Raw genomic sequence first — 14,723 nt, 5'->3', positions numbered from 1 at the left:
GGAGAAAAATATTGCTAAATGGCTGCATAAACAATTTTAATTGGCCTGGGCTCCCAAAATGTGCTATTTTTGTTCTGCTGCCAAGCTTGCTTTTTTACTAGCTAATTATGCCCAGCATTTAACTTTCGGCAAAAAAACAGGAAATAGGGCATTCATTACTGGAGTGACAACTTTTCAACAAGCCCACATTTCAACATCCATTGTGTAATTTCCTCTCCCGAGCTTACAGTTAGTTGTTCCACCAGGCCTTTGGAAACAAACAGCTCCTTCAGTGGGGGCTGGTAGGGGCTTTGTTCAGATCTAAATGCTCTCCTATCTCCAATGCAGGCAGAGACACAGGCTTCCATGAGCCACCAGTGCCTGTGGGGTGGGTCTCTTTCCTTGTTTGGGCTCCTCGCAGAAATCCCCCAGCTGGGGTTTCCGCTAGTCTCAATTAGCTGCCAGATTGGGCTCTATCGTCAGAAGCTGGGCTGTGCAGCTGGGGAGTCAGGCGACACTCAGAGGGACGCTTTCTTGTCCCTTGAGGAATCCTAAAAGATAGTCAATCCAGTTTGTTAGGCATTAACTCCTAGAAAGTGCTATAAAGCCATGTCTTATTATATGATCTATTTTAAATTTATTATATGAAAACATTGTATTGTAAAGTATATCAAATACCTAGAAAATACACAGCTTATTAAGTGTATAGCTCATAAATTTTCCTTCTTTCTTTTCTTTGAGGAGTCTCTGTCGCAGGCTGGAGTGCAATGGCATGATCTCGGCTCACTATACCTCTGCCTCGGGGGTTCAAACGATTTTCATGCCTTAGCCTCCTGCACAGCTGGGACTACAGGTGCCTGCCACCTTGTCTGGCTAATTTTTCTATTTTTAGTAGAGATGGGGTTTTACCATGCTGGCCAGGCTGGTCTCAAACTCCTGATCTCAAGTGATCCGCCCGCCTCGGCCTCTCAAAGTGCTGGGATTACATGCATGAGCCACTGCGCCTGGCCTCATGAGTTTTCATAAAGCAAACACCATGTAACTACCATCCAGATCAAGAACAGGTTATTACCAGCACCCCAGAACCTCCAGCACTCCAAGAGTTCCACCCAATCACTGCTTCCTCTCTCCTCCCCAGACTTCTAATACTATAGTTTAGTTTTGGGTGTTTAAACTTTATATAAATGGAAGCATATAATATAGTTTATGAGTGGGTATATATTTTAATATTTGGCTTATTTTGTTCCACTTTGTTTTGTTGCTTGTAACTATACTTCATTCATTTACATTATTACAGAGAATTCTCTGTATGCATATAACACAAGTTATCAATTTTATTATAAATGGACATTATCAATGTTATTATAAATGGACATGTGGATTGTTTCCAGTTTGTGGCTGTTCTGTTTCTGTTTTTGTTTTTTGAGAGAAAGAGTCTCGCTCTGTGGCCCAGGCTGGAATGCAGTGGCACAATCATAGCTCACTGCAGCCTCCAACTCTTGGGCTCAAGGGATCCTCCCATCTCAGCCTCCCAAATAGCTACTACTACAGGTGTATGCCACCATACCTAGCTAATTTTTTGTGTTTTGTATAGATGGGGTCTCACTATGTTGCCCAGGCTGGTCTCAATCTCCTGGCCTCAAGCAATCCTTCTGCCTTAGTCTCCTAAAGTGCTGGGATTATAGGTGTTAGCTACCACATCTGGCCTGTGGCTGTTCTAAATAATGCTGCCACAAATATTCCTGTGTTTGTATTTTAGAGTACATGCACACACATTTCTGTTGAGTGTCAACTAAAAGTGGGCTGCTGGGTCATACACACAGTTGTTATGCACACTCAATTTTTACAGCTTCAGCCAAAGTATTTTCAAAAGGCTGTATGTGAGTTGCCATTGCTCCACTTCCTCACCAACACTTGGTATTGTCAGTCTTTTTAATTTTAGCCCTTTGGGTGGGTGTGTAGTGGTATCTCAGGGTTATTTTGATTTGCTCATCCTTGACTGTTAATGAGGATAAACACTTCATATGTTTATTCATGATTGGATTTAGAATATGACGAAGGTTGAAGAACCCAATGGTTGAAGTCAGGAAAATAATACTTTAATGGAAGAGGAGATTGCGTAACCTTCCACCTTCCTGAAGCTGTGGTATTGACCAATAAGGAATTATAGAACCCTCATGCTGCACTTACAGCTGTGCTGGGCAATGTGGGAGAATAAAAAAAGTCCATTACCCTATGTGCAGTTCCTTGCTCTTCTCTCTAAGCAACATATCATCAGCATCTTTCTATGTCATTAAATATCCTACAATGTCATATTTAATAGCTACATTGTATTCAATCATGTAAAGGTATTATTATTTATTTAGCCAATCTTCTATGGGTTCCAATTTTTCACTATTATTCACAATAATATGCTGAAAATTCTTGTGGCTAAATCTTTGGCCACATCTGAGATTATTTGTGAAAGCCAGCACATTTCAAAACTATGATACTTTGGGGGCAAACTGGAAAGCACATAGGGACATATTCTTAATTAGTTACTCCGGAGACTGATGCTTCATTTTTTTTTTTTCTTCCTTTTATGAGCCTACCTTTACCAAAACTTGGTGGCATTCCTGAGGGTGAGCTAAATGGATTGAAGGTGATAACAGTATCAGGGTGAATCCAGGCACTCCAGTTCCTGCTTTGGCACCTTATTATGAAACTAATAATAATCATCATTGCTATTTATTGAGCACTTATTATGTGGGAAGCCATGTGTTAGGCACTTTATAACAGATGTTACCATTTAATCTTCACAACCTTATCATATGGATGCTATTACTGTTCTCACTTTTTAGGTGAAGAATCTGAGGCTTAGAAAGGTTGAGAACTTGCCCAAGGTCATCCAGCAGTGGTAGAGAAGGAATTGAAACCCAGATGTCTCACCCTACAGCTCCAATTCTTAACCAGTATGCTAATGGTTCTCAACCTGTGTACTTTGGCATTCCGGAGGACTGCAAACCTTTTCTGGGCATGCTTCTAAATTTTATGTATCGAATGTATTCTGCTGCTGGGTGGGAAATGCTATGTGGCAGACTGATCTCCAAAGTGGTTCTCCTTTCCTTTCCGCTATTCCCAGCTCCTCCCATTGAGAGGTAAAGACTATATCCCCACCCCTCGAACAGGGGCTGACCTGATTTGTCTTGGCCGATAGAAAGCGGTGGAAATGACAATGGTGCCAGTTCCCAGCTCAGCTGTCTCTTGCTCCTGTCCTGGTGTTACTGGGAGGTCCTTGCTCCCAGAGCTCCCAAGATGGTGGCAGGCCACTTCAAAAATGGTGGCAAGCCTCGTGTTCTCAGACCCGGGGTTCTCGGCCTCACAGATTCCAAGGAATGGAATCTTGGGCCATGCAGTGAGTGTTATAGCTCTGTTAGAAGCCGTGGGTCATGGAAGAGAACCGTGGAACCCAGTGACCAGGGTTCAGCTGGATTAGGACAAACCCAGGCACTTAGCCCTGCAGGAACAATGGCAAGCCTTTAGCCCTATGGGGAGTGGCAATGGGTGCCTCGCTGGATCAGGAGCACAGAGGGATGGAAGTCAGCGGCAGGTCTGCGATGGTGGCAAACAGCAGTGGTGGACTGAGCGAAAGCTCAGCTCGAGCAGTAACAAAACATGGGCCAGAAGAGTGCAGTTGCAAGATTTAATAGAGTGAAATAGAATGAAAACAGAGCTCCCACGTAAGGAGAGGGGACCCAAAGGGGGTTGCCGTTGCCCGGTGGAATGCCTGGGTTTATATCCTGATCCTTGCCCCTCCTGCTGTGCTCTCAGGCAATAGATGATTGGCTATTTCTTTACCCCCTATTTTTGCCTAATTAGCATTTTAGTGAGCTCTCTGATTGGTCGGGTGTGGGCTAAGTTACAAGCCCCGTGTTTAAAGGTGGATGTGGTCACATTCCCAGTTAGGCTTAGGGATTCTTAGTCGGCCTAGGAAATCCAGCTAGTCCTATCTCTCAGTGGAGATGAGATATCAGGAGCAAAGTCAGGTCAAGGCCCCAGATATGTGAACAGCCCCACGCAGCCAAGGTCAGCCAAGCTCCCTAAGCCAACCCACAGTTGACTGTAGATGCATATGTGACCACTCTTTTTTTTTTTTTTTTTTTTTTGAGACGGAGTCTCGCTCTGTCCCCAGGCTGGAGTGCAGTGGCCGGATCTCAGCTCACTGCAAGCTCCGCGTCCCGGGTTTACGCCATTCTCCTGCCTCAGCCTCTGGAGTAGCTGGGACTACAGGCGCCCGCCACCTCGCCCGGCTAGTTTTTTTTTTTGTATTTTTTGTAGAGACGGGGTTTCACTGTGTTAGCCAGGATGGTCTCGATCTCCTGACCTCGTGATCCGCCTGTCTCGGCCTCCCAAAGTGCTAGGATTACAGGCTTGAGCCACCGCGCCCGGCCCTGCCTATGTGACCACTCTTAAGCCCAGTGAAACCGCCCGGCTGACCTGCAGACTCGTGAGCAGAATGTTAAGTCTTAGATTTTCCTGAAGTGCTGTGTTATTTGTTTTGCAGCACGATTGTGATGATAGGTAATACATACTGCTGCGGCTATGTCTAATGCATGGGCTACTACCTGGTAGGTCATGAAATGCTGGATAGACTCGGGCACGACTTGGCCTCAGCACAGTGAAATGTCATGTTGCCACTTTGGAAAGTGTCTGTTTATGGAAGCACATGAGACTTATGCTCCATGAGCATATGGGACACAGTTTTATTCAACAGTCAGACTTGTGCTGTTGGGCCACTCACGAATAGTGTGATGTCACCATCCCTTGCTAAGTAAACTTTAAAGGGGCTGAGAGAAATAAAGTTTCATTTTGGTCACAAGTTACATGTCATGTTGTTCGTGTGCTGGTTATACTAGTTGAGTTGGATTTCTGTCTCTGCAACCCAGAGTCCAGGTTCCATAGGTGGGAGCATTTGAAAGACTTCAGTGGCTCCCCTGCCAGTTAATGCTCTTGGCTCTTCTGTGACTGACATGGGACCAAGAAAGGACACGCCCAGGGCAGGCTGGTTGTTTCCTATTTCAGCCTCCTCATCTTATATAAGGGCCTCGTCCCGGAGCTGGCCCAAGTGTAGACCAAAAGAAGCAATGTTTCTCTGCAACAGGCCACCTTTGCCAACACCCCTAGGCTCCCAGCCTCTGGAAGCTGCAGACTGCACTGGCCTTTCACTATCCCCCACTGTACACACCAGCCAAACAATGCTCCATACTCTTGGACCTTTTCTTATTCCTTTACACACTTCTGTTTCAGTTATATATTATTACCATGTAACAAATTGCCCCAAACTTAATGACATGAAACAAGCACCATTTTTTTCTGTTCATGTATTCTGCAGATCAGGAATTTGGAGAGGACATGGGGCGATGGCTTGTCGCTGCTGTCAGCTGTCTAGGGCTTCAACTGGGAAGACTTGAATAACAGGGACTGCAATCATCTGGAATCTTCTTCTTCCACATGTGCCGTGTCCCTGGGCTGGCTTGGGCTCAGCTGGAACTGTTGGCAGGATGTCCGCAGCATGGTGGCCTCAGGGGAGTCAGTTTTTTTTTTTTTTTTTTTTTTTTTTTGAGACAGAGTCTTGCTCTGTTGTTCAGGCTGGAATATAGTGGCATGATCATGGCTCACTGCAACCTCTGCCTCCTGGGTTCAAGCAATTCTCCTGCCTCCTTAGTAGCTTGGATTACAGGCTCCCACCATCATGCCCGGCTAACTTTTATATTTTTAGTAGAGATGGGGTTTCGCCATGTTGGCCAGGCTGGTCTCAAACTCCTGACCTCAAGTGATCTGCCCGCCTCGGCCTCCCAAAGTGTTGGGATGAAAGGCCTGAGCCACCGCACCTGGCCAGACTTGTTATATGGTGGCACGATGCTCCAAGAATGAATGTTCTAGCAGTACAAGGTGAATGCTGTGTGGCCTTTTATGTCCTATCCTTGGAACTCATATATTCCTTCACATCTCTTTTACTCTAGTGGTTAAGATAGTCACAAACCTGCCCAGTTTCAAGGGGGAGGGATGTAGACCTCATTTCTTGAGCAGACAATTATTAAAGAATTTGCAGCCATGTTTTAAGGCTGCCATATCTTAAATGTATCTATCCATTTTTCCCAGCTACTAAGATCCTTTATTTTGTGTAAGAATCTTTTCATGCAAATAAAAAACAACTCAAGCTAGCTTGGGGGAAAAAAAGGCATGGATAATTTATTATAAGGATGCAGCATTATCTCACAGAACACTCCCAAAAATGTCATGTAAGTCCTAACGTGTGCTCAGCGCCAGTGGGTACTGAGGGGTTAATGAGGCCAGGTCTTCCCTGCTGATGCATCAGCACACCTGGGCAGTGATGCCATTGCTCCAGAGGCCCTCAGGTGGTGCCACTAATGGGAGGGACTGGAGCACGGTAGCAGGCCTGTCACAGAGCCACTGAGGAGGCCACAGTACGGAGCAGCTTGTGCCGCTCCCAGGTGGGGGCTGGAAAGCTGGAGATCTAGGGAGGGCTGTTTGGAGCAGTGTTCTTCCATCCCTATACATTCCATCCCCACAGAAGGAATTCCCATTTCTTTCTAGAGGGTAAGCTTCTTAGATCTTTCTTCCTCTTCTGTCAGGTTGCCTCTGGCTATCCCAGCCTAGTAGATTTAGTCATTCATTGGTTTCTTGGGTGTGCCTCGCCTTGAGGCAGTGAACAAGACATTCAAGATCCCAATAAGATGGAAAAATGCTCTGACCTGGGATCCAGCAGCCCAGACTCTGTTACTCTCCAAGTGACTCTGGAGAGTTAAATCAGGGCCTTGACCTTGAAGGATCTCTAAGATCCCTTCAGAACCCCCAGAAGAAAGATGATTCTGGCATATCGAGAACTCCTAAAATTTCAATCCTCGACCTCAAGTTTATTTTCTGTCTTCTGCCTTACTGCTGGCTGGCTTACTCTTGCTGTAATTTATTTAACTGAGCCGTGCTGAGCAGTTTGGAACTGAGTTTGCATGAATCACTGTCCATAAAATCAAGTTAAGTGGATTTCATTCCACACGGCGCACCTGTGTATATACACAGGGAGAAGAAGCTGGATTTTCTTGGCTCTTCCAGCCCACTGTTAGAATTGCTTCTTTACAGATACAGCTTTCACCCAGTATTTATAGTCCATTGTTATAACAGCCTCCTTTGGAGAGCTGAAAGTAAAGTGTTGGATGCAATTTTTCCTACAGATCATTTTATATAGCTGTCCTGTTTCTCTATCTAGTTGGAAAAGCTGACATTGATTTTCTCTATTTTATCGCAGTTGGCAAATATCAGATTCAACTTCATTCAGTCATTCAACGAATTTTTACTGAGTGTTATGAAGTCATACTGAGCTAGGTATGGGGTGGAGGTTAAGGGAAAGTGTCATACTCTTCGAAGACCCTACAAGCGGTGTGAAGTGTTAAGTAACAACTCAGATTAAACAATGCAAGAGAATGTAGGTAGGCAGAAAATGGGAAATTCAGTGTGTTGGGTGGAAGGAAAAGTCAACCAAGGTGTGTGACCTGGGGAGGATTATGGAGAGTCTGGGAGTGATGTTGAGCTTGTGAGGCCGATTTCTGTTTGCACCACTGCCCACATCTCCCCTCTCCCCATCCCCATCTGATATAACCTGTACAAGAATCATTTCAGTTCACTATTTTGTAAAAGGATATGATCAGAAAAAAAGAGTTGGAGTAAAGATGAGCATTTCTAGGAAGAAATGCCCAAAGGGTCTGCTCTGGTGCTTGTGAAAATATATTTTGGAGCCAGAGTGAGGGATTATAAAGGGATTTATTTCATTTTGTAACTCAGCCAAAAGCTCAGGCAGACTGACTAAAATGGTGGTTTGGGGGACTGGCTGTATGGATCTTTGTTCTTATTTTCTATCCTGTTAGAAAATGTGCAATCTTTACTCCGCCACAGAAGAAACATTGCATGGTTTTTCTGACCGTTTTCAAGTGTTTTGAAAATTCTATTCCATTTACCCTTTCTGAGACTCTGGAAGACCTATTAGGGGGTCAGGGAGGGGCATGGTGGGGACTTACCCCTCCACTGATGATATTTTTATGGACATAGGGTCCTTTTGAGAAAAATTGACTTGCTTTAAAAGACTTTAAGTTTTGGATGCAGCTGTGTTTGTATCCAGGACACAAGCAAAATTTGGTTTGCTTAATAGATTCTGTGGGTTGTGCTGTGTTGGGACAAGATATGCCCACATTTTCCCAGCAACCATTTGGGAAGCTTTAATGTCCACATGGTGCATTAGGCTGAGTGGTCTCTGCCTCCAAAGCCCCTGGATAGCACCACCTCTGCCCTTGAGGAGCAATGATTCAGTAAGCAGTGCTGTCCAGCAGAAATATAATGTGAGTTACACATGCAATATAAAAACTTCTAGTAGCCACATGAAAAAGTAAAAAGAAACAGGCAGGATTAGTTTTAATCATATATTTATTTAACTCGATATATCTAAAATATTATTTCAGTATACAATCAATATAAAATGATTAATGACCTATTTTATATTATTTTTTTCATATTAGGTCTTCAAAGTCTGATGTGTGTTTTACGCCATAGCATATCTCAATTCAGACTAGCCATATCTTAAGTGCTTCATAGCTACATGTGGCGAGTGACCACTGTATTAGACAGCACAGGTCTAGAGTTCTCTACCAGTCCTTCCTGATCCTTTGGATCCCTGGAGGGCCTCTTGTTTTAACCTTTGTAGGCAACAAAGAGCCCAACCCTTTGGATTTGACTAGAAATAGCTCACAACTTAATCCTCCAGCGATATAATTGTCTTCGTTACTCCCAGTGATGGAGTCTGGTGAATTTCCAGGGCCTTCCATTATGGCACCATCAGTACCCACCCCTGTTTATGCCACATTTACACCTTCTCTGTTCCTTTCCCTAGCCCTTGCTAACCATTAATCTGCTTTCTATCTCTGTGAATTTGCCTCTTCTGGATAATTTCATATAAATGGAATCACGAGGTATGTGACATTTTGTCTCTGGCTTCTGAGACTTAGCATAATGTTTTCAAGGTTCATCTATGCTGTGGCATCTATCAATACTTTATTCCTTTTTATTATGGAATAATATTTCATTTTACAGATATACCACAGTTTGTTTATTCATCTGTTGATGACATTCAGATTGTTTCTACCTTTGGGCTATTGTGAATACTGATGCTATGAATACTGTTGTACAAGTTTTGTTTGAATACCTGTTTTAACTTCTTTGGGGCATATACCTGCTAGTAGACTGAGTGGGTCAGATGTTAATTCTATGTTTAACTGTTTGAGGACTGGCCAGGGCAATCTGTTTTCCAGAGTGACTGAACCATTTTACATTTCCCCCAGCAATGTATGGAGGTTTCAACTAATTTCACCACATCTTTGCTAACTCTTTGGTTTCCATTTCTTGTTTTGTTTTTTTAAATGTTAATTATAGCTACCCTAGTAGGAAGTGGTATCTTATTGTGTGGTTTTTTTTAATGCCTTTTTAAGTTTTTTATTTTATTTTATATTATACTTTAAGTTCTGGGATACATGTGCAGAACATGTATGTTGGATAAATAGGTACACATGTGCCATAGTGGTTTGCTGCACCCATCAACACGTCATCTACATTAGATATTTCTCCTAATGCTATACCTTCCCTAGCCCCCACGCCCCAATAGATCCCCATATGTGATGTTCCCTCCCTGTGTCCATGTTTTCTCATTGTTCAACACCCACTTATGAGTGAGAACATATTATGCTTTTTGTAATTGGTAAACTTAATTTTTTTAGAGCAGTTTTAGTTTTACATAAAAATTATGTGGAAAGTACAGAGAGTTCCCAAATACCCACTGTCCCCACACATGCACAACCTCTCCACTGTTGACATATGCACCAAAAGTGATACATTTGTTGCACTTGATGAACCTATATTGAGGCAGCATAATCAACCAAAGCCTATAGTTCACGTTCAGATTCAGTCTTGGTGTGGGATATTCTATGAGTTTTGACAAATATATAATGATTTGTATCCATCATTGTAGTATCATACAGAATAGTTTCATTGCCTTAAAAATCCTCTGTGCTCTGCCTCATTGTGGTTTCGATTTGCATTTCCCTAATGACTAATGGCCTTCAGCATATGTCTAGCGGTTTTTAAATAGTGCCTTGAGAAGCCCCCTGAGGGGCCACTGTGGAGAGGAAGAGAGAGCTGAGCGGCAGCAATGGTGTGCAAGACTTCCACCCACTCCCCTACCACAATCACGCCACTTGCATCTATTTGACATGTTTGACTTCTCGTGAAATCTTCCATTTGAGTAAATGGTTCTGAAGCTTTCATAAGTTTGGCAGTCACTTACTTGGGCTTGTATTTTCCGCGTCTTCACTTGGCTAGTGAGATTGGAAACTTCCAACACCAAGAGTGGAACCCTATTTTTCTGACTTCTGGTTCCATTCTCTTCCAACTGTACTGCCCTGTTAGTAAAAACAACAACAATAATGAAATAATGACAATTACCATGTATTAAATGCTTATCTCATGGCAGGCACTGTGGTAAGCACTGTCATGTAACCCTCTCATAACTGTGCGAGGATCATGCATTTTGAGACAGCAATCACATTTAGAAATCTTCACCATAGGCTGGGCACAGTAGCTCACGCCTGTCATCCCAGCACTTTTGGGAGGCCAAGGCAGGGAGATAGCTTGAGCTCAGAAGTTCAAGACCACCCTGGGCAACATGGTGAAACCCCATCTCCACAAGAAATATGAAAATTAACTGGGCATTGTGGTGTGTGCCTGTAGTCCCAGCTACTTTGGAGGCTAAGGTGGGAGGATCACTTAAGCTTAGAAGGTTGAGGCTGCAGTGAGCCGAGATCACACCACTGCACTCCAGCCTGGGTGATAGAGTGAGACCCTGTTTCAAAAAGAAAAAAGAAAAATCTTCACCATCACCTGCAAGACCCCTCTCCAACTTCATGCTGCTCCTCTTCTACTCAATGACTCTACCCCAGCTCCACGACTTTCCTGCTGTCCCTTGTGAAGACCCGCATGTTTCCAGTCTCGAGACCTTCTCATCACTCTGCTCTCCTGTCCTCCTTCACGATAAACCCTTATATTGTATAGTTTTCGTGGCTCTTTCAATAACAGATTATTGAGTTTTCTCAAAAGCACCTGTAGTAGGAATTTATACCTTCTTTTGAAATTAAGAATGCCAAGTCTTGGTTAAGTAAAATCAGTTGATCAAGGTCACACATTCCCACATTTATATGCTCATTAATTTTTTTGAAAAAAATGTTTTTAAACTTACATTTTGTACCAGGAACTTAGATAGGTGTTATGTGGGATAAGAAGATAAAACATTAAAACAAACAAAAAACCCTGTCCTCAAGGAACTTACAGATTAATAGGAGGGGTGAGATAGGAAAATAAATATCTATAATACAAGGTAAGAATTTGAAGTGCTGTATACAGTGATCATGCACATGTGCAAAGATTCCATTAGAACTAGATTCGGTTGCATACCAAGGAAAATTCCAGTAACAGAGGTTTAAATAAGAGAGACGTCTATTGGTTTGTCACATAAAGGAGGTCCAAGGGTAAACAAATCCCTGACTCTGGGACCATCAAAGATCCAAGCTCTTTCTTTCCTTTGCTCAACCATCTTGAGCAGAAGGAAGTGGAATGTGCAGAATGGAAGTGTGGTTTCCATTTGAATGGTTCAAGATGGCACTGGACCCCTAACCACTCTGCGTACATTCCCAGCAGTAGAAGCAGGAAGGGGAGGGCAAAAACAGAGCACTTCCTGGCTGAGTCAGTTCTCTCTAAGCAGCCTTCCTCGAGGTCCCACTTACATTTCTACTTAGTTTTCGCTGGCTGATGTATTCACCTGGCCTCAGTACATTGCAAAAGAAGCTGGGAAATGAAATTTTTTTAGCTTATCTTTCGTCACACCAAGTAAAATTGGGGTTTCATTCAAAAGAATAAGAGGAAAATGGATATTTGCAGACACTGAGCTGTCTATCACAGACATTTATTTGAAGCACTTTTAATGTTAAAATGTGGAAATAACATAAATATCTAAAATCATGATTGGCTCAATAAATTAATTGATTTTATTAATATGCATGCTTAAATATTACATTTTAAAAGAACATTTAAATGACATAGGAAATGTTTATGATATGATGTTAAGTGAAAATAATAGTTGACTACTATTCTAGGAAAACAATTAAGATATTATATAAGAACCATAAAAAAGAAACAGCTACATCTTGATATAAAAAATTTATAGTACTGTGGTTATCTTTTTTTGTTTTTTTTTTTTTTAGACAGAGTCTCACTCTGTCGCCCAGGCTGCACTGCAGCGGCGTGATTTCGGCTCACTGCAAACTCTGCCTCCTGGGTTCAAGTGATTCTCTTGCCTCAGCATCCCAAGTAGCTGGGATTACAGGCGCCTGCCACCATGCCTGGCTAATTTTTGTATTTTTAGTAGAGATGGGGTTTCATCATGTTGGCCAGGCTGGTCTCAAACTCTTGACCTCACATGATCCACCTGCCTTAGCCTCTCAAAGTAGAGGGATTACAGGCGTGAGTCACTGTGCCCAGCCAGTTGTGGTTATCTTTAAAAAAAAGAGTTCTTGGCCAGGCACAGTGGCTCACTCCTGTAATCCCAGCACTTTAGGAGGCAGAGGTGGGTGGATCACCAGGTCAGGGGTTCAAGACCAGCCTGGCCAACATAGTGAAACCCCGTCTCTACAAAAAATATCAAAAATTAGCCAGGCATGGTGGCGGGCACCTGTAATCTTAACTACTCAGGAGGCTGAGACAGGAGAATCGCTTGAACTGGGAGGCAGAGGTTGCACTGGGCCGAGATTGTGCCACTACACACCAGCCCCTGCGGCAGTGCGAGACTCCATCTAAAAAAAAAAAAAAAAAAAAAGAGTTCTTATCATTTACAGATATATTTATGGATGAAATAATATGATGCCTAGAATTTGCTCTATAGTAGAGGAGAAAGAGTGAGGGAGGGGAGTATAGGTGAAACGAGAATGGCCATCTGTTGATAATTATTGAAGCTGTGAACGGATAAATGGAACTGTATGGTCTCATTTTCTTTTATGCATGTCTGAAAAGTTTCATAAGAAATGATTTTTTAAAAAATGGATTAAGTACCAATCACTCATCTTCTGTCTCATTTATAAATGGACTAATAATACCTATCCCACAGGAAGACTGGAGATTAAACAAAATAATAGGGTATGTGAAAATACTTTGAGATGAATAAAGGTAGTCAGAAATGCCTGTTCCTCCCATTGGGGGAGGCTGGCATAAAGCAAGATTAGGGTGAGAAGCCAGGATCTCCGACTTTTTACTCTGGGGTCTTGCACTCCCCATCTTGCCTTCCCTCCTCATTCCCCCAAGGGTAGCAGGGAGTGCCAGGATGGCTGGATGCAATGCACAGCCAATAGTGAGGTAGGTTCCATTAGCAGGCCTCTCAGGCTTCTGACGCCACTCTTATGGGTACTGACAAGGCTACTGTATACAAACAGGCTGCCCTCACTGCAGCAGGCTGGGTCACAGTCAAGGTGCTCCATTAACTGGCTATATGGTCTCAGGCAAGTGAGAGCTTCAGTGCCCTTTCTTTTCAAGGAAGGGATTAGATTCATTGATTTCCAAAGAATCTTTCAACACTGATTTTCTCAAGGACCCCAATTCTTTGGTTCTAGGACCCTCTGTCGTGGATGTTTTTAGAAGACAAATATTAATAATATTAGTAAGAACAACTAGCATTTATTGAGTGCTATCTATTAATAAAGCATAAGACTAAGTACTTTATAAGCTTTAATTTATTTAATTCTTTTTTTTTTTTTTTAATTCAAAACGGTGCATTTCTAAGTGGCAGTGATGAATCAAAAATTTGGATGTGTTTCTTTTCCAGGGAGGAGAAATGGGTTGGGTAGGGAACTGGACAGGTTTGGACCTCGTTTCATTTCTAATTTCAAAATACTTATTAGCAAATTGGGCAACAAGGAATTACACATCTTCTATGCCACCACCCAGGCATAACCAGTTGGTTTGTTTCCTTCTGAGGAAGGTTTCAAATGTGTCTAGTGTTTAGCATTGAGGACAAAGAAATGCAAGTGGCAGGCCCAGGTATTTTCTGTGACATCCCAGGTTAATAAAGATTAGATTCTGAGTTACTTTTCTCTACACAACTCGTGTCTAATTGTGAGACCAATATCTTGAATGCACTTGTCAATTTGTAAGAAATCCCAAAAATGAGGCTAGGTGCGGTGCCTCACACCTGTAATCCCAGCACTTTGGGAAGCTGAGGTGGGCAGATCACCTGAGGTCAGGAGTTTGAGACCAGCCTGGCCAACATGGCGAAACCCTGTCCCTACTAAAAATATTAGCTGGGTACGGTGGCAGGCCTGTAGTCCCAGCTATTCAGGAGACTGAGGAGATTCAGGAGAATCGAGTCACCTGAACCCAGGAAGCAAAAGTTACAGTGAGCCACGATCAAGCCACTGCACTCCAGCCGGAGTGACAGCATGACAGTCTCCAGGAAAAAAAAAAAAATCCCCAAAATCACCAGTTTACATTATAAATATTTATGACTAGGTTTTGAACAGGAGACAATCTGTAAGATGCCTATCTACTAGAATGAGACTAGACCTAGAAAAGCTTTGTTATAACCAGCACAGCATTTCTGGTAGTTG

The sequence above is a fragment of the Rhinopithecus bieti genome, unplaced genomic scaffold (genome assembly GCF_001698545.2).
Source record: "Rhinopithecus bieti isolate Rb0 unplaced genomic scaffold, ASM169854v2 scaffold_32083, whole genome shotgun sequence".
NCBI lineage: Eukaryota > Metazoa > Chordata > Mammalia > Primates > Cercopithecidae > Rhinopithecus > Rhinopithecus bieti.
Note: the sequence above shows the minus strand (reverse complement) of the source record.